Genomic DNA, 13,164 nt, shown 5'->3' on the forward strand with positions numbered 1-13,164 from the left:
TATAGGTGAATTTGCTACGAAACCCAAGTACTATCTCAGACGATCGATATTCGAAATGTCATTGATATTATGACAAATCAATGACATTTCGATTTGTTGTTTTCAATAGCGTTGTTTCCATCTACAAATCTTAGGGCAGAATTGTATCCCAATAAATTCTTTTGGATTATAAGAACATGTTAAACTACTTTTAGGGGACCTGTAATGACCATATTTTTATAAATATTGAATTTAAAATATTTTTTGGCAAACGTCACGTGACCAAACTCGAAACGTCATTGAAGATTCTGATGACGTCACAACTCTCGGATTGACACTGTTGACAGTTAGGCGATATAGAACAAATGACAAATGTCAGTTGACAGTTCGTATCTTCTACGTATGTATGTAGTTATGTGTCAAACCGTAAACTGTGACGTCACACAATTTTCAAAGAGCGTTTTGAGCGCGAAAGCATCTGTCAAAATATATTTTGTTAATTTAACATATTTAAAGCCGTTGTTAGTATAAAAGTTGAATTTTAGGGCAACTTTTAGTTATTGTAGAACATAATAAAAGCGTTTCAAAAAATTGGAAACAACCCTATTGTTTGGTGGATTTAAATAATAATGTCCGTGTTACATTTCTATTAGATACTTGTTAGGGAAAAAATAATAATTTATAAAGCCTTTCTGTTTCCTTAAATGTACTTACCCATATCCCGAAGTTAACGGAGTTCAAAAAACACCGTGTATACATCATATTTGCATACAAATTTGATATTAATGATGACATTGATGACATCGCAACACTTTGTCAATGCCAGCTGTGCAGGTTTAGTTTGGTCCGACTCTACATTCAAGCCTTCTCCGATAGATGTCGCTGAAAGTCACAAATCATCGGTAAACATAGTGAATTAATTTTAAATAACTAATTGTTGACTACAGAGGGCGCTTGAATTACGTTCCCACTGTATGTAGTATGTTTTATGTTTTCGGCATTTGTCAGCTTTTTTTGGATTATTTCGAAATATTATATTCTACATAAATAAATAATTGAGCCTATGTGTACGTCCCACTGCTGGGCACAGGCCTCCTCTCACGAGCGAGAGGGCTTAGGCTATAATTATAGTCCCCACGCTAGCCCAATGCGGGTTGGGGAGTTCACATACACCTTTGAATTTATTCGTAGATGTATGCAGGTTTCTTCACGATGTATTCCTCCGCCGAAAAGCTAGTGGTAAATATCAAATGATATTTCGTACATAAGTTCTGAAAAACTAATTGGCACGAGGCAGGATGTGAACCCGCGACCTCCGGATTAAATGTCGGACGTCATATCCACTCGGCCGTCACCGCTTAAATTAATTTATGTACTTAAATTCGCAAAAACATCAAAAAGTTGCAATATACATAAATATAAACACACACAGGAATTGATTGCCGTAAACTCCATAAAAAAAATGTTTTTTTGTATTATTTAGAAAACTAGACTAATTTCCTGGTAGTTGGAACCATCTGTGTTGAGCTTTGCGCGTTTATCCTCATTGTGAATTGTGATATATTATAAAGTTCCAGAGGGCTTACCGCGAACCACGTTCGACGAGGCAACACCCTGTCACACTTATGTGCGAATTTACAAATGCGACAGAGAGGTAACACGTCGAACGTGGTTCGCGGTAGGCCCTCAGGTTATAGCTGTCCCTGTCTGAGCGACTGGTAAAACGGGGTGGCTGTCAAATGCAGGGGCGACTTTAAAATTTCAGTTTTTAGTCATAATATATTTTTATGCCAATTTTTTACAGTAGGTGAACATCAATATATAGTAATGCAACCAGTTACATTTTTATATTATGTCGGTGGCAATCAAGCATACGGCTCGCCTGATGGTAAGCAGTGTCCGTAGCCTATGTACGCCTGCAACTCCAGAGGAGTTACATGGACAGTTTCCGTAAATAATGAATAATGGTAATTTTATGGTTGTTTTAAAACTGTCAAAGTAACCCCATTTTTCTAAACCCACCCCGTTTTACCGGTACCTTTCGCGTTGAATGATGTTCCCTAAGACAGTTAATTTTTATATGGAGTAGCAGTCATGTAAAATGATTGTAGACATTTTTTTTAAATTACTACGTCGGTGGCAAACAAGCATACGGTCCACCTGATGGTAAGCAGTCTCCGTAGCCTATGTATGCCTGCAACTCCAGAGGAGTTACATGCGCGTTGCCGACCCTAAACCCGTCCCCCCTTATTGAGCTCTGGCAATCTTACTCACCGGCTTAGTGTTATTTGGCTGCTGTTCTGTACATGTTTTTTTACATTTTTTGGAAGTTTAGCACTTCAAGCAAAAAGTTATCATTTCATTTAATTGGATCAGAAACGTAACACTACATTGGTAAAAAATGCGGTAAAAATATATTTATAAATTATAACCATAGTATCTACCGAGCTACCTGCCGAGGTCTACAGTATGAGGTTCTTCAAAAAAGGAGTGTACAGATTTTTAAAGGGTCGGCAACGCGCATGTAACACCTCTGGAGTTGCAGGCGTCTATAGGCTACGGTGACTGCTTACCATCAGGCGGGCCGTATGCTTGCTTGCCACCGTCGTGGTATAAAAAAATAAAAATAAATTAGTACTGTGTAATTGGTGCCGTATTGGTTTGTACGTAGCACATTTTTTTTTCTAAAAGTTATACAGCCTATCACACATAGCTTTTTCATATATTTTGATATAGCCGGTAACAAAGCAATCGGTCGGTAGTTACAAGGGTCCATGACATCAATTTTCTTAAGACGAAAGAAAACAGCTGATTCTTCATAGAGACGTAGTCCCCATTTTCCTTTCTGGATATTGATATTATTTTGATAAAAAGTCATTAAATGTTGCATATAGCGTTGTTATAATACGGGCATTACATTTAACTCAACCAAACAATTGAAAACTGTGACATATCAATGTCATTTTCAACATCGATCGTCCGAGATAGTACTTACGTTTAGTAGCGAATGTATACACTCGAACTAAACACTAATCAATATGTAAACGGGCCCTAACGCAAGTGTACACGCTCGTAAGGGCCTTGTAAGTTAGTTAGTAGGGCGAGTTAATTAGAATACCAGTTTCTTTGAGAAAGTTACATAATTTAAGCTCAGGAATGCACCCTTGAAATTAACGAAAAAAAAAACACGGTGTAGATGTTCAGTTATTGTTATAAATGAAAAGATTCTATTCGATATCATTGACCGAGCCTTCACCAGCTCTGTAATTGTTTTACTATCATAGCGCAATGGAAACATTTTTTGTTAAAATAGTTTTCGCAAACTCTCATTATGCAATTCGCGTATTTTTGCTTAGCGTCAACATTTCTGCACAATACTGGGTTGTAAAACTTACAAAAATTAGTATTTTAAAAACGATTACGTGAAAATATTTTGAAAAACAAAGGATGTTTTGGTGAAAAAATTATGAAACCTGAGGCAGCTCGGTAGACTGATCCTATCTATTGTTTTGTAACGCAACTTTAGACTAATAGACTAGTTTTAGTGCCCAAAACTAAATGACCCCTTTAGCGTATATGACATTTCTTAAAAGCGTAAGTAAATAGGTTCTGTTAGTGATTGCGACGGGTCTAGATAAGCTAGCTGTTATACGGATTAACATTCAACATATGTTAGAGTGGGCAAGCAGAGAACGTCGCGACTGACCGCAAGCAGTCGAAACCCGCACGTCTCAGCGTACGCTCTCCACGCTCCCAAGGTACGCACTTCCCGCCACAATTCAAACTTCGAACGTTCGAACACCTTTTTTTATTGCAAGCGCACTCGCGCGTTCAGCCAAAACTGACCTGCCAGTGTCCAAATCGCGGCCGTTGACATCGGAACATTTGAAATGGAACGCTTTACAGAAATTTATTTTCAGCGGTTTTCGAACGCGTTTTTGATTTCTGGCGGGAACGTGTGACGTGAAGTTTTTTTTTTATAATTGACAGTGATCGTGACTAATCTGCCTGAAAGTGAACAATGGTGAATTACACTTAATATTTATCAGTGCTTTTATTACATCAAGAATTAGAAGAAAGTTTTAACTATAAAGGTGAGTAGATGCATAATTAAATAGGTGTTACGGTAAGTATCTTAAAGTGGCGGTGTTGTTACTCAATGATAAATTTTCTGGGGTCTTTCGCTTTCTAAAGTCTCGGCCATGAGTGTGGCCGCAGTCACGACGGGTAAATTTGCAATGAGAAATGCTTTACAGCACTTTAATTGTAACAAGTGGTTGTATTCAAACTGGTTTATCCAGGAACTGAGCTACGTTCGCGATTTAAGTCTACTATCGAAAAAACTCACGTATTAAAAAAAGTCGTTCACAATCGTTTTATTTTTGCGTCAAACAAAAAAAAAACAGAAAAACAATTGTTTCCCCAGAGTGTAACCTAGGTTGAATAGTTTTGTAATCTCATACACATCATCTCATCTTAGTAGAAATCGTTAAAACAATTCGTGATCATTATCACGAGTTGTTTTACTGATTTAATAAATTAGCCTTCACCAAGCTGGCCACTTGGTTGGCATAGAAGTCGTTGAAAACTTTCAACGGCATGTTCACCCTCTTACACGTGGAATTCCAAAAAATATTTTCTTAGTGCACCTTATTCCCATTTCATAGTATCATAATATTACAAGCTTTGTTTAGTTTGGGGCTACGTCAACCTGTGTAAGATAAAAAAAAATTGTTGCGCACAAAAATGGGTTCAACAGTGGTGAATATAAATAAAATCAAGGTTGCATGCACAGTTGCACACAGCGATACTTTAAAAAAAACAGTTTGAACAGGGATCCCCAAACTAGGCATAGCCTGTATCTTGGGTAGGTAACAAGTTAATGAATTAAAAACTAGAGAATTATGCTTAAAAATAAAGATAATACTGAAGGCACAGGGTAAGGCAAAGCATTCTCCATACAAACCTTGTGCAAGTTTTATTCGTTAATTTTGGCACTATAGCATTTAATTTCATTTTTTGCTTGTATATATTGTAGGGGAAGGTGGGGAGGGTCGATCCCTAGGGGATACTTGGTAATCTTCATTTCAAGTTTAACCAGACGTCATACAGTTTTTTACGCTAGCAACACTCATTAATTCGTTCCTAACTTCACATTCTGTCATGGCGCCGTTTGGAACAAGTCAGTGGTTTGCAAGTGGCGGACTATGAAAAATTTGCTGCGTGCTGTATTTAATTTTCGGTAAGTTTTAACTGGATTTATTAAGTAAAATGTGATAAAAATGCTGTTAGTGAGTATGATTATTCTATTTGTTGTTTATTGAAGTGTTAATTAACTTTGATTTCATTGAAATACGCGAACGTAAGTTTCGATCACGCCATGTTTTATAACCTGAGTATGTATGGGGAGACTTCGACTTTTTCTTTGGGGGAGACATGATCCTGGGATCATGTCACCCCTAAAGGGATCAAGTCTACTTAGTAATGAACAAAACGTTTCATAATGCTGTAATTTTTTATTGTTTTAGGAAATCATGCGTCGAAAATATACGACCAGAGAAGGTTAAAAACAAAGAATACTGATAGATAAGGAAAGAATAAAAAATGCTGTATCAGAAGTATTAGCTGGTATTACCATTAAAGTGTTTAAAGCCAAATAGTAACTTATTTTTGATGAAGACTGATTAATATAATATAGCTAAGTATTAGCTATTGTTGTTGATTATTACTTAGATGTTTAATTTCGCAAATTAGGCATTTCTAGACTGTTAAAACTTTTGAAATTATAGTTAGCTTGTTACTTGAGTCTCCAAATGTGGTAATGATAAATAAGAGCAATTTTCAGTAATCATTATGATTGTTTGGAAGTTTGTTTATAAACAATTAAACTTTTTTTAATTATTATTCTACAGACAAGTGTACTTGTTAGAAGAAATTTTGTTTGCTACTTCTTTTTGATTTTTTGATGGCGCAATAGTTATTTACGATACAAGTGCGAAAAATAGGAAATTTTATACGAGTTACGAATTACCTATTCGCACATGTATCCTACAACGTTTTACAGTACATATGACCCATTAAATTTTCGACATAGTTACATAATGTGCGAATTTACGCACTATGCGGGAAAAGTAGCACCATATGTAATGTAAAATTGATTACCAGTTTGGTGTTCTTTTTTCGAAAATATAACTAGTTCCTTCTTAAAAATTGAAAGATACGGATCATTATGTGTTTGATTTCTTAATAGATTAAATTCCTGTTGATCAACTCAATAAATTAACGTGAAATCAACCCTCAAAGTATGCCATTGTCACTTAAAATCTATTTACCATGTGTCCCCAAGCATGGGAGACTTGATCTCTTTCGCATCAAGACATCTTATTGGCGGAAATATAACTGCTAAGTATGGAAGATACAGTATATATATGTTCGTTGTGTGTTTTCCTAATTCTAGATGCATTGCTAGTTCCGATTCGGGCTATATAATCTGTGAGAATCTGGTATGGGGAGACACGGTAAAAATCTGTTTACCATGTGTCCCCAGAACCGGGGAGACTTCATCCCCCAGGATCAAGGCTCCCAACCAGGGGTAAACATGTCTCCCTTATACAGGGGACACATGGTAAAAGTCTACATTATGGCATTTCTTTAAATAATGGTCTAAATTGTTGCACAATTCTGTTCTAATTCAAAGTATTCATAAATAGATAAATTCTGAATCGTATGATCTATAAAGCTTTTCAATACTGCTAATAGTTTAAAAAATTTAGTCTAAAACCAAAAGGGGTGATCAACCCTCCCCAGTTTCCCCTATATACGCAGAACTTGATGTAGAAAATTTTCTTTATATAAAAAATAAAAATACACAAAAAAAGATAAATAAGCATATTTACCGACAACAAACGAAGAAAAACGCGCACAACGTTTGTATGGAAAGAGCTTGCCCTACCCTTCGCCTTAACCTTAGCTACTAAGAATTTACGTTAGTCATTCTGTCAGTCAAGACCCTTAAGGCTAAGTGGATTGTCCCCAAATATTTATTTATTAAATGTGTCTTAAATTTCAGTCTTACCGTCTTTAACGGATTAGTACAGACAACCCACCGGGGTTGTATGTCAGTGTCTAAGCACCTATAGGAACTGTTTTGTTATATAAATATATATTTTAATAATATAAAAATGACCGGTTTGGCCTAGTGGGTAGTGACTTTGCCTACGAAGCTGATGATCCCGGGTTCAAATCCTGGTAAGGGCATTTATTCGTGCGATGTGCATAGATATTTGTTCCTGAGTCATGGTTGTTTTCGATGTACATATTTATGTATTTATAAATATTTATATATTATATATATCGTTGTCTAGGTACCTTCAATACAAGCCTTATTGAGCTTACTGTGGGACTTAGTCAATTTGTGTAATAATGTCCTATAATATATATTTATTTATTTTAAAAACATGTTTACTATATATCAGTGAGTGCAAAAACCAGTTAATAAAATTGAAAGTGCGACATAACTCGAAGCCGGCGACCGTTAAAATTAAAACATTCCATTTCATCTGTCGCAAATAGTAATTATAGTTAATTATTTATTACGTACAGTCAGCAACAATAGCTATACAAGTATTCAGGTGTTCTAAACACAAGGTGTCTACTGAAATCTTAACACTAGCGTCTTTTGAGCGTCGGCGTCTAGTCAGCGCTATGCAAAATGGCGTCGCTGCGCAGTTGCGCCAACGTTGCGTCAAGCAGCAGCCATACAGTTCAGAGTGTAGAGTCTTCTCCGAGACCACGGGGACAACGCCGTCCTCGAAACGTCGGAGGTAAATATAAAACTTAATACGCGATTAAGTCCCGTTTGTGTTAGTTAATAAAGCCATAGAGTTTACTAGACGCCGACGCTCGGAAGACGCTAAGTGTGGTGTGGCTCTTAGTCCCGCAGGAACGAAGTGCAGAACCGCCTCGGAGGCGCGTTGATGTCTTTAGATCTATGGAGTAAGTTTATGTTGTTATAGTTTTCTGGAGAATTGTAGTAGTCTGCGGAGTGGTTAATTCAATATTTCATTATTCTATGAAGTACTAATTTAGTCTGCCATAAATAGCTGCCAACCGTAATAATTAGGTACATGTTTAATTTATCCAAGACAGTAATTAACTAACACTAGGTACATAATAGTACACCTACGTATATTCTTTGTTGTTTCATTCGTTTGTTCGTCCGTTCGTTTGGTTTCTTCGTTCTGTACCCCTAGTGTAAATTTGATCGACATCATAACGTGACGAACGCGTTTGCGTTAAGTCTCATTTTGTATAGGATTTTGAGTTTCCAAAACGTCCCGCTTGGCGCGCTCTTTCTAAATCCAATACAAAATGAGACTAAACGCAAACGCGTACGTCACGTTTCGAAATCGAATTTATTTACACTAGGGGTACAGGTTTAAAACATTGGTAGCTAATTTAATTTAGGCTACGTACTGGAGTCTATAAACAAATGCATTAAATATACATTAACAAAATAATACATTAGTAGCCAACGTTACGTTACGATTTATAATTAGTCTCGTTATTTTGCAATGAATAATTGATAGTAATACCAGAAATGAGAATTGAGATAGGTAGGTACTGACAGACATGCGAAGCGCTGGTGGCCTAGCGGTAAGAGCGTGCGACTTGCAATCCGGAGGTCGCGGGTTCAAACCCCGGCTCGTACCAATGAATTTTTCGGAACTTATGTACGAAATATCATTTGATATTTACCAGTCGCTTTTCGGTGAAGGAAAACATCGTGAGGAAACCGGACAAATCCCAACAAGGCCTAGTTTATCCTCTGGGTTGGAAGGTCTGATGGCAGTCGCTTTCGTAAAAACTAGTGCCTACGCCAAATCTTGGGATTAGTTGTCAAGCGGACCCCAGGCTCCCATGAGCCGTGGCAAATGCCGGGACAACGCGAGGAAGAAGAAGAAGGAGGTACTGACAGACATCGCACAGCCTAAAGTGCCTAGAATCAGTGTTTATTAGACCCTGACTGATTATTTAGTCATCATTTTGCACTTTTTTCGATAATTTTTTTTTCAGCTCTATAGGTACGACCGAAGTCAGGGGGGAGAAACTGTAGCATTCGGGCATTCTCGGCTCTGTTCAGCTCAGCATTGCTCCGAGTAATTTTTGGGGTTGGCACAATTTGACGTCCTTTTGCGTGCACGACCACAGATAAGATAATGACTTGAATTTTGACAACCCTAAATAGCCGTTAGGGATAGTGCAAGGGACAGCATGGTTCGGCCCTGAATCGCTGTCAAACTTCGGTTTTGTAGGAAGTTTCTTTTCTGTACTTTAGTACTATTCCTTATTCTGTGTCGAGGTTAGAACAGAAAACGGAACCCACGATGTTTGACCACCACACACATACGAAAGGTTAGATGGGCCTTTTGAAATAGAGCTGAAAAGATTTTTGAAATCCGGCCCTCAAAGGGGCAAACAGAGTTGAAAGTATATAAATTAACAAAGGAATACATTACTAAACTACGTCCGTTTAAGCTTATTAGAATTAATACGAGGCAACGGCACCAATCATGGGACATTTAAGAGAAACTTTAGAGTATTTTTGATATTTCACCGACATTTGTAAAATTTCTACAGCTTTATGCTTTAAAAGTTGAATATCTAATTCGTCCTTTATGTTTTCTGTTTTTAATGAAAGCTACTACAATTGGTTTCAACATTTTTAACCAATTAAAACTATGGTTTTTTGCTCCAGTCATGGGATGTATGGCGCAGGCGCAATTTACTTTCAAACTAATAAATATCAATGAAAAATTATACTTAAGCAGCTCTTTGGCTCTTGTTTATGGTAAAATGTTGCTAGCGATTAAAAACTGATGGTAAATATTTGTTTTACAGGATTTGTCTATACCATCCCATTACTGGTGCCTGTTCCATTATAGGGGTGTTTACTATAATCATCGAATTTATTTTATACCAGGAACACAATGTTTTGTGTTATTTTATAGTCACTTTAATTCAACGTATAAATTTAACAACAAATATTGAAGTCAAACGCGCCGTAGAAAGTCCTTTGTGATGTTAAAACAATGGTACAGTCAAACTACTGTTATTTACTAACAATAATACATACAGGGTGTAACAAAAATATTGGGGATCCGTCTAAGAGGAATTCCTAGTTGCGATTTTTTCCATACAAATGCTCTCGACTGTTTCCTCCCTGGATTTTTAACCTAGAGCAATGAGTGTTTCAAATAATATCAATATCTGTGCCCCTATATTTTGCTGTTACAGAGGAAACAGCTGAGTGCAAAACCTCGATCTTTGAGTTTTTTGAGTGGGAATTTTAGTCCGAGCTGCAGTTGTCCTTATCCCACGCACGCACTCCCGCCCACCGCAGCGCGACAGAAACATAGCTTAAAATATGAGATTTAAAAAGTTGCTCAGCTAGGAATTGCTCTTAAGAGCATATTTGGTATCGTGTTCTAATTAGGAAAAAGTAGAAAACAGAATTTTTGACGTGTTTTTTTTTTCCATGGGGAAGTCGTCCAACCGTCCATACAAAAATCAAAATTTTTTTGCGACAAAAAATGTTTTTTTTTCTACTTTTTCCTGATCACAACACGATACCAAATATACCACTATTTTCGTTATACTACCTTGTATATCAATAATAAGGAAATACCATACACATCTGACAATTTATTTTCCTTCAAAAGAGTATAAAATATAAAATTTATTTCTTTATTTACCTTCAAATCAGTAGGTAATTTTCAGATTGCTGACTAAATTTAATATCTCATCAACTTCAGACTGCTTTGCACATTGCATACAAGTTTTGAGGGTCGCTTGACTTCAATTCCGTTCCTACTGCGATCTTTTATTCTAACAACTTTAAATTAATTTAGCGAGGTGCACGGGTTATGTCAAACTTCTATTAAATTATGTCATTTACTTGACACTTGCACCGTCTGGGGTATCAACTTCACTGCCCACTTAGGTATCTTGGCCTGACTCAAATTTATTGTAACACGCGAAAAGCCGCCAAGAGATTAACTTTTTATGCCTAACCCAAAAAAAACAGTATGACACAGAACCAATGGTTTATTATAAATAAATATATATTACAGGCGTTCCAAAACCGAAGCGCTTACCTTGTGACAAATTGTACAAGCTGTCTTTAGTCGCACCTGGGCAAGCGAGAGATGTGCACGTGATCACCGATAGAAAAAGAGACAAGCTCATGTTTAACGAGTGTTAAAAATGAATGGAATGAGAAAATTAATCAAGAATAACAGATTTCTTCGTAGGTATAGAAATAAATATGGAAGTATTTTTTGCGTTCCTTATGTATGAGTATAACAAATCTATAGTTATATAATATCATTGATCCGAAGCCCCTGATCCGAAGCCCCTGGCGTCCGTTGGCTCGTTGGGTGGACGACATTCGGAAGATTGCGGGGCACTTCTAGATGCGATTAGCTTAGTACCGGGACAAGTGGCGTACTGGACGAGAGGCCTAATATGCTCAGCAGTGGGCGATAAAGGGTTGATATAAAAAAAAAGAAATAATAAATATTATAGGACATTATTACACAAATTGACTAAGTCCCACAGTAAGCTCAATATCTAAGGCTTGTGTTGAGGATACTTAGACAACGATATAATATATATAATATATAAAAATTTATAAATAGTTATATACATAGAAAACACCCATGACTCGGGAACAAATATCCATGCTCATCACACGAATAAATGCCCTTACCAGGATTTGAACCCGGGACCATCAGCTTCGTAGGCAGGGTCACTACCCACTAGGCCAAAGCGGTCGTCAAAATCGATCGATATGATGATGATGATTGATCCAAACTCCTTTAGTTGGGATTTGACGCTGCTGCAGCCATTGAGTTACTATTACTATAGAGAAGCCATACCAAATTACATTGTCGCTATCCCAACCTGTACCACGCGACCAAAACGTAGTAAGCGCCGTAAAAATACATGGCGCTTATGCGTTCAGGTCGCGAGATTCACGCTCCGCTCCTACGGTTTGTTGTCAAAACAACAACTCATGGCGCAAAATACTAGTTCTCTGTGCCGGTTCTATACGTAATAATAATAGTTCAATGGCTGCAACGAAAGTGTTAAACACGATACTCAAATTTGGTTGCATGTCTATTATACTGTTGTATAAACTGGTTGTTAGTTCTCAATACTATGAGCTAATCGAGCCATCTGACCTAGTAGCTGTTTCCTTTATTTGCCGTTCAGGTCCAATTCTATTGCTTGCGTCAACAGTTTACTAGAAAACTGGCTTAACATATTTTAATATCTATTTATTGACAGAAGCGTTAGCGAAGGACTCCGTTTTAACTCGGGCATTCTGCTTTTGTATGGCCAGATGTTTTCCTCCAGGTCGCAATTGCTACCCGATTCTCGTGAAATTTTGTGACCAGATTCTATGATTAAATAGATTTTGGTCGATCCAGTTTTTGCAATTTTAAAATGCAGAAATTGGCATATAAAAGGACTTAAGCGACAATAGCGTCGTTTATAGTTTAGACATTTCAGACAATTTTAGATTAAGAATCTGAACCTTACTGAACAGCGATGGAATATGTACAGACGAAGCTTTTGGTAAATTTATGACTTCTAAAAACAGTCCATACTGACTGACACTCCATAAATGCCCCACTTGGTGTTTGGAATACTCAACACACAATTTCCCGCTATTAATAAGTTGTGATGGGTTAAAAATGAGCAAAATCACATTTTGCTCACTGTTTTTACACTTGTTCGAGCTGCTGAAACTTGAAGTTACATTAAATATACAGTGTAAACTTCATAATGTCACTCGATATAACGATTCAATCCCTATAACGTCCACATTCGGTTTAAAGAATCTTTATTGTCTAAGAAATTGCAGATATTTGTTTGCTATTATTAGTTGTTTTGCTTTAATATTAATTTCTTTCTATACACGGTGCTCACGAGGAACCCAAAAGATTTTGACAGTGTATTAATGATCACATTTAGAGACTAAAATGTCATATAAACTTTTCTGGATTTCGCCTAATAGTTTCAGAGTTAATACCAATGTAAAAAAATCATCTTCTTATCGTAACTTAGTGCAAAATGCCTTTTTGATCACGATGACGCCATTATGGGGCGTAGTCTAAA

General features: G+C 36.8%; 1 protein-coding gene across 9 annotated transcripts in view; it reads left to right on the forward strand.

Moving 5' to 3' along the window:
- Positions 1–3,595: 3,595 nt before the first annotated feature.
- Positions 3,596–13,164, forward strand: part of LOC133517350 (mucin-2-like) — a 170,143-nt gene continuing 160,574 nt past the window's right edge. For 4 of the 9 annotated variants that reach the window (XM_061850642.1, XM_061850643.1, XM_061850641.1 and 1 more), the window contains exon 1: positions 3,599–4,073. The gene's annotated coding sequence lies outside the window, so the exon portion shown is untranslated. Of the gene's footprint in view, positions 4,074–13,164 lie in introns of all 9 variants that reach the window. The other 5 variants (XM_061850637.1, XM_061850640.1, XM_061850638.1 and 2 more) reach the window with 5 other exon arrangements.

This window comes from Cydia pomonella, chromosome 4, assembly GCF_033807575.1.
Source record: "Cydia pomonella isolate Wapato2018A chromosome 4, ilCydPomo1, whole genome shotgun sequence".
In the NCBI taxonomy this organism is placed as follows: Eukaryota; Metazoa; Arthropoda; class Insecta; order Lepidoptera; family Tortricidae; genus Cydia; species Cydia pomonella.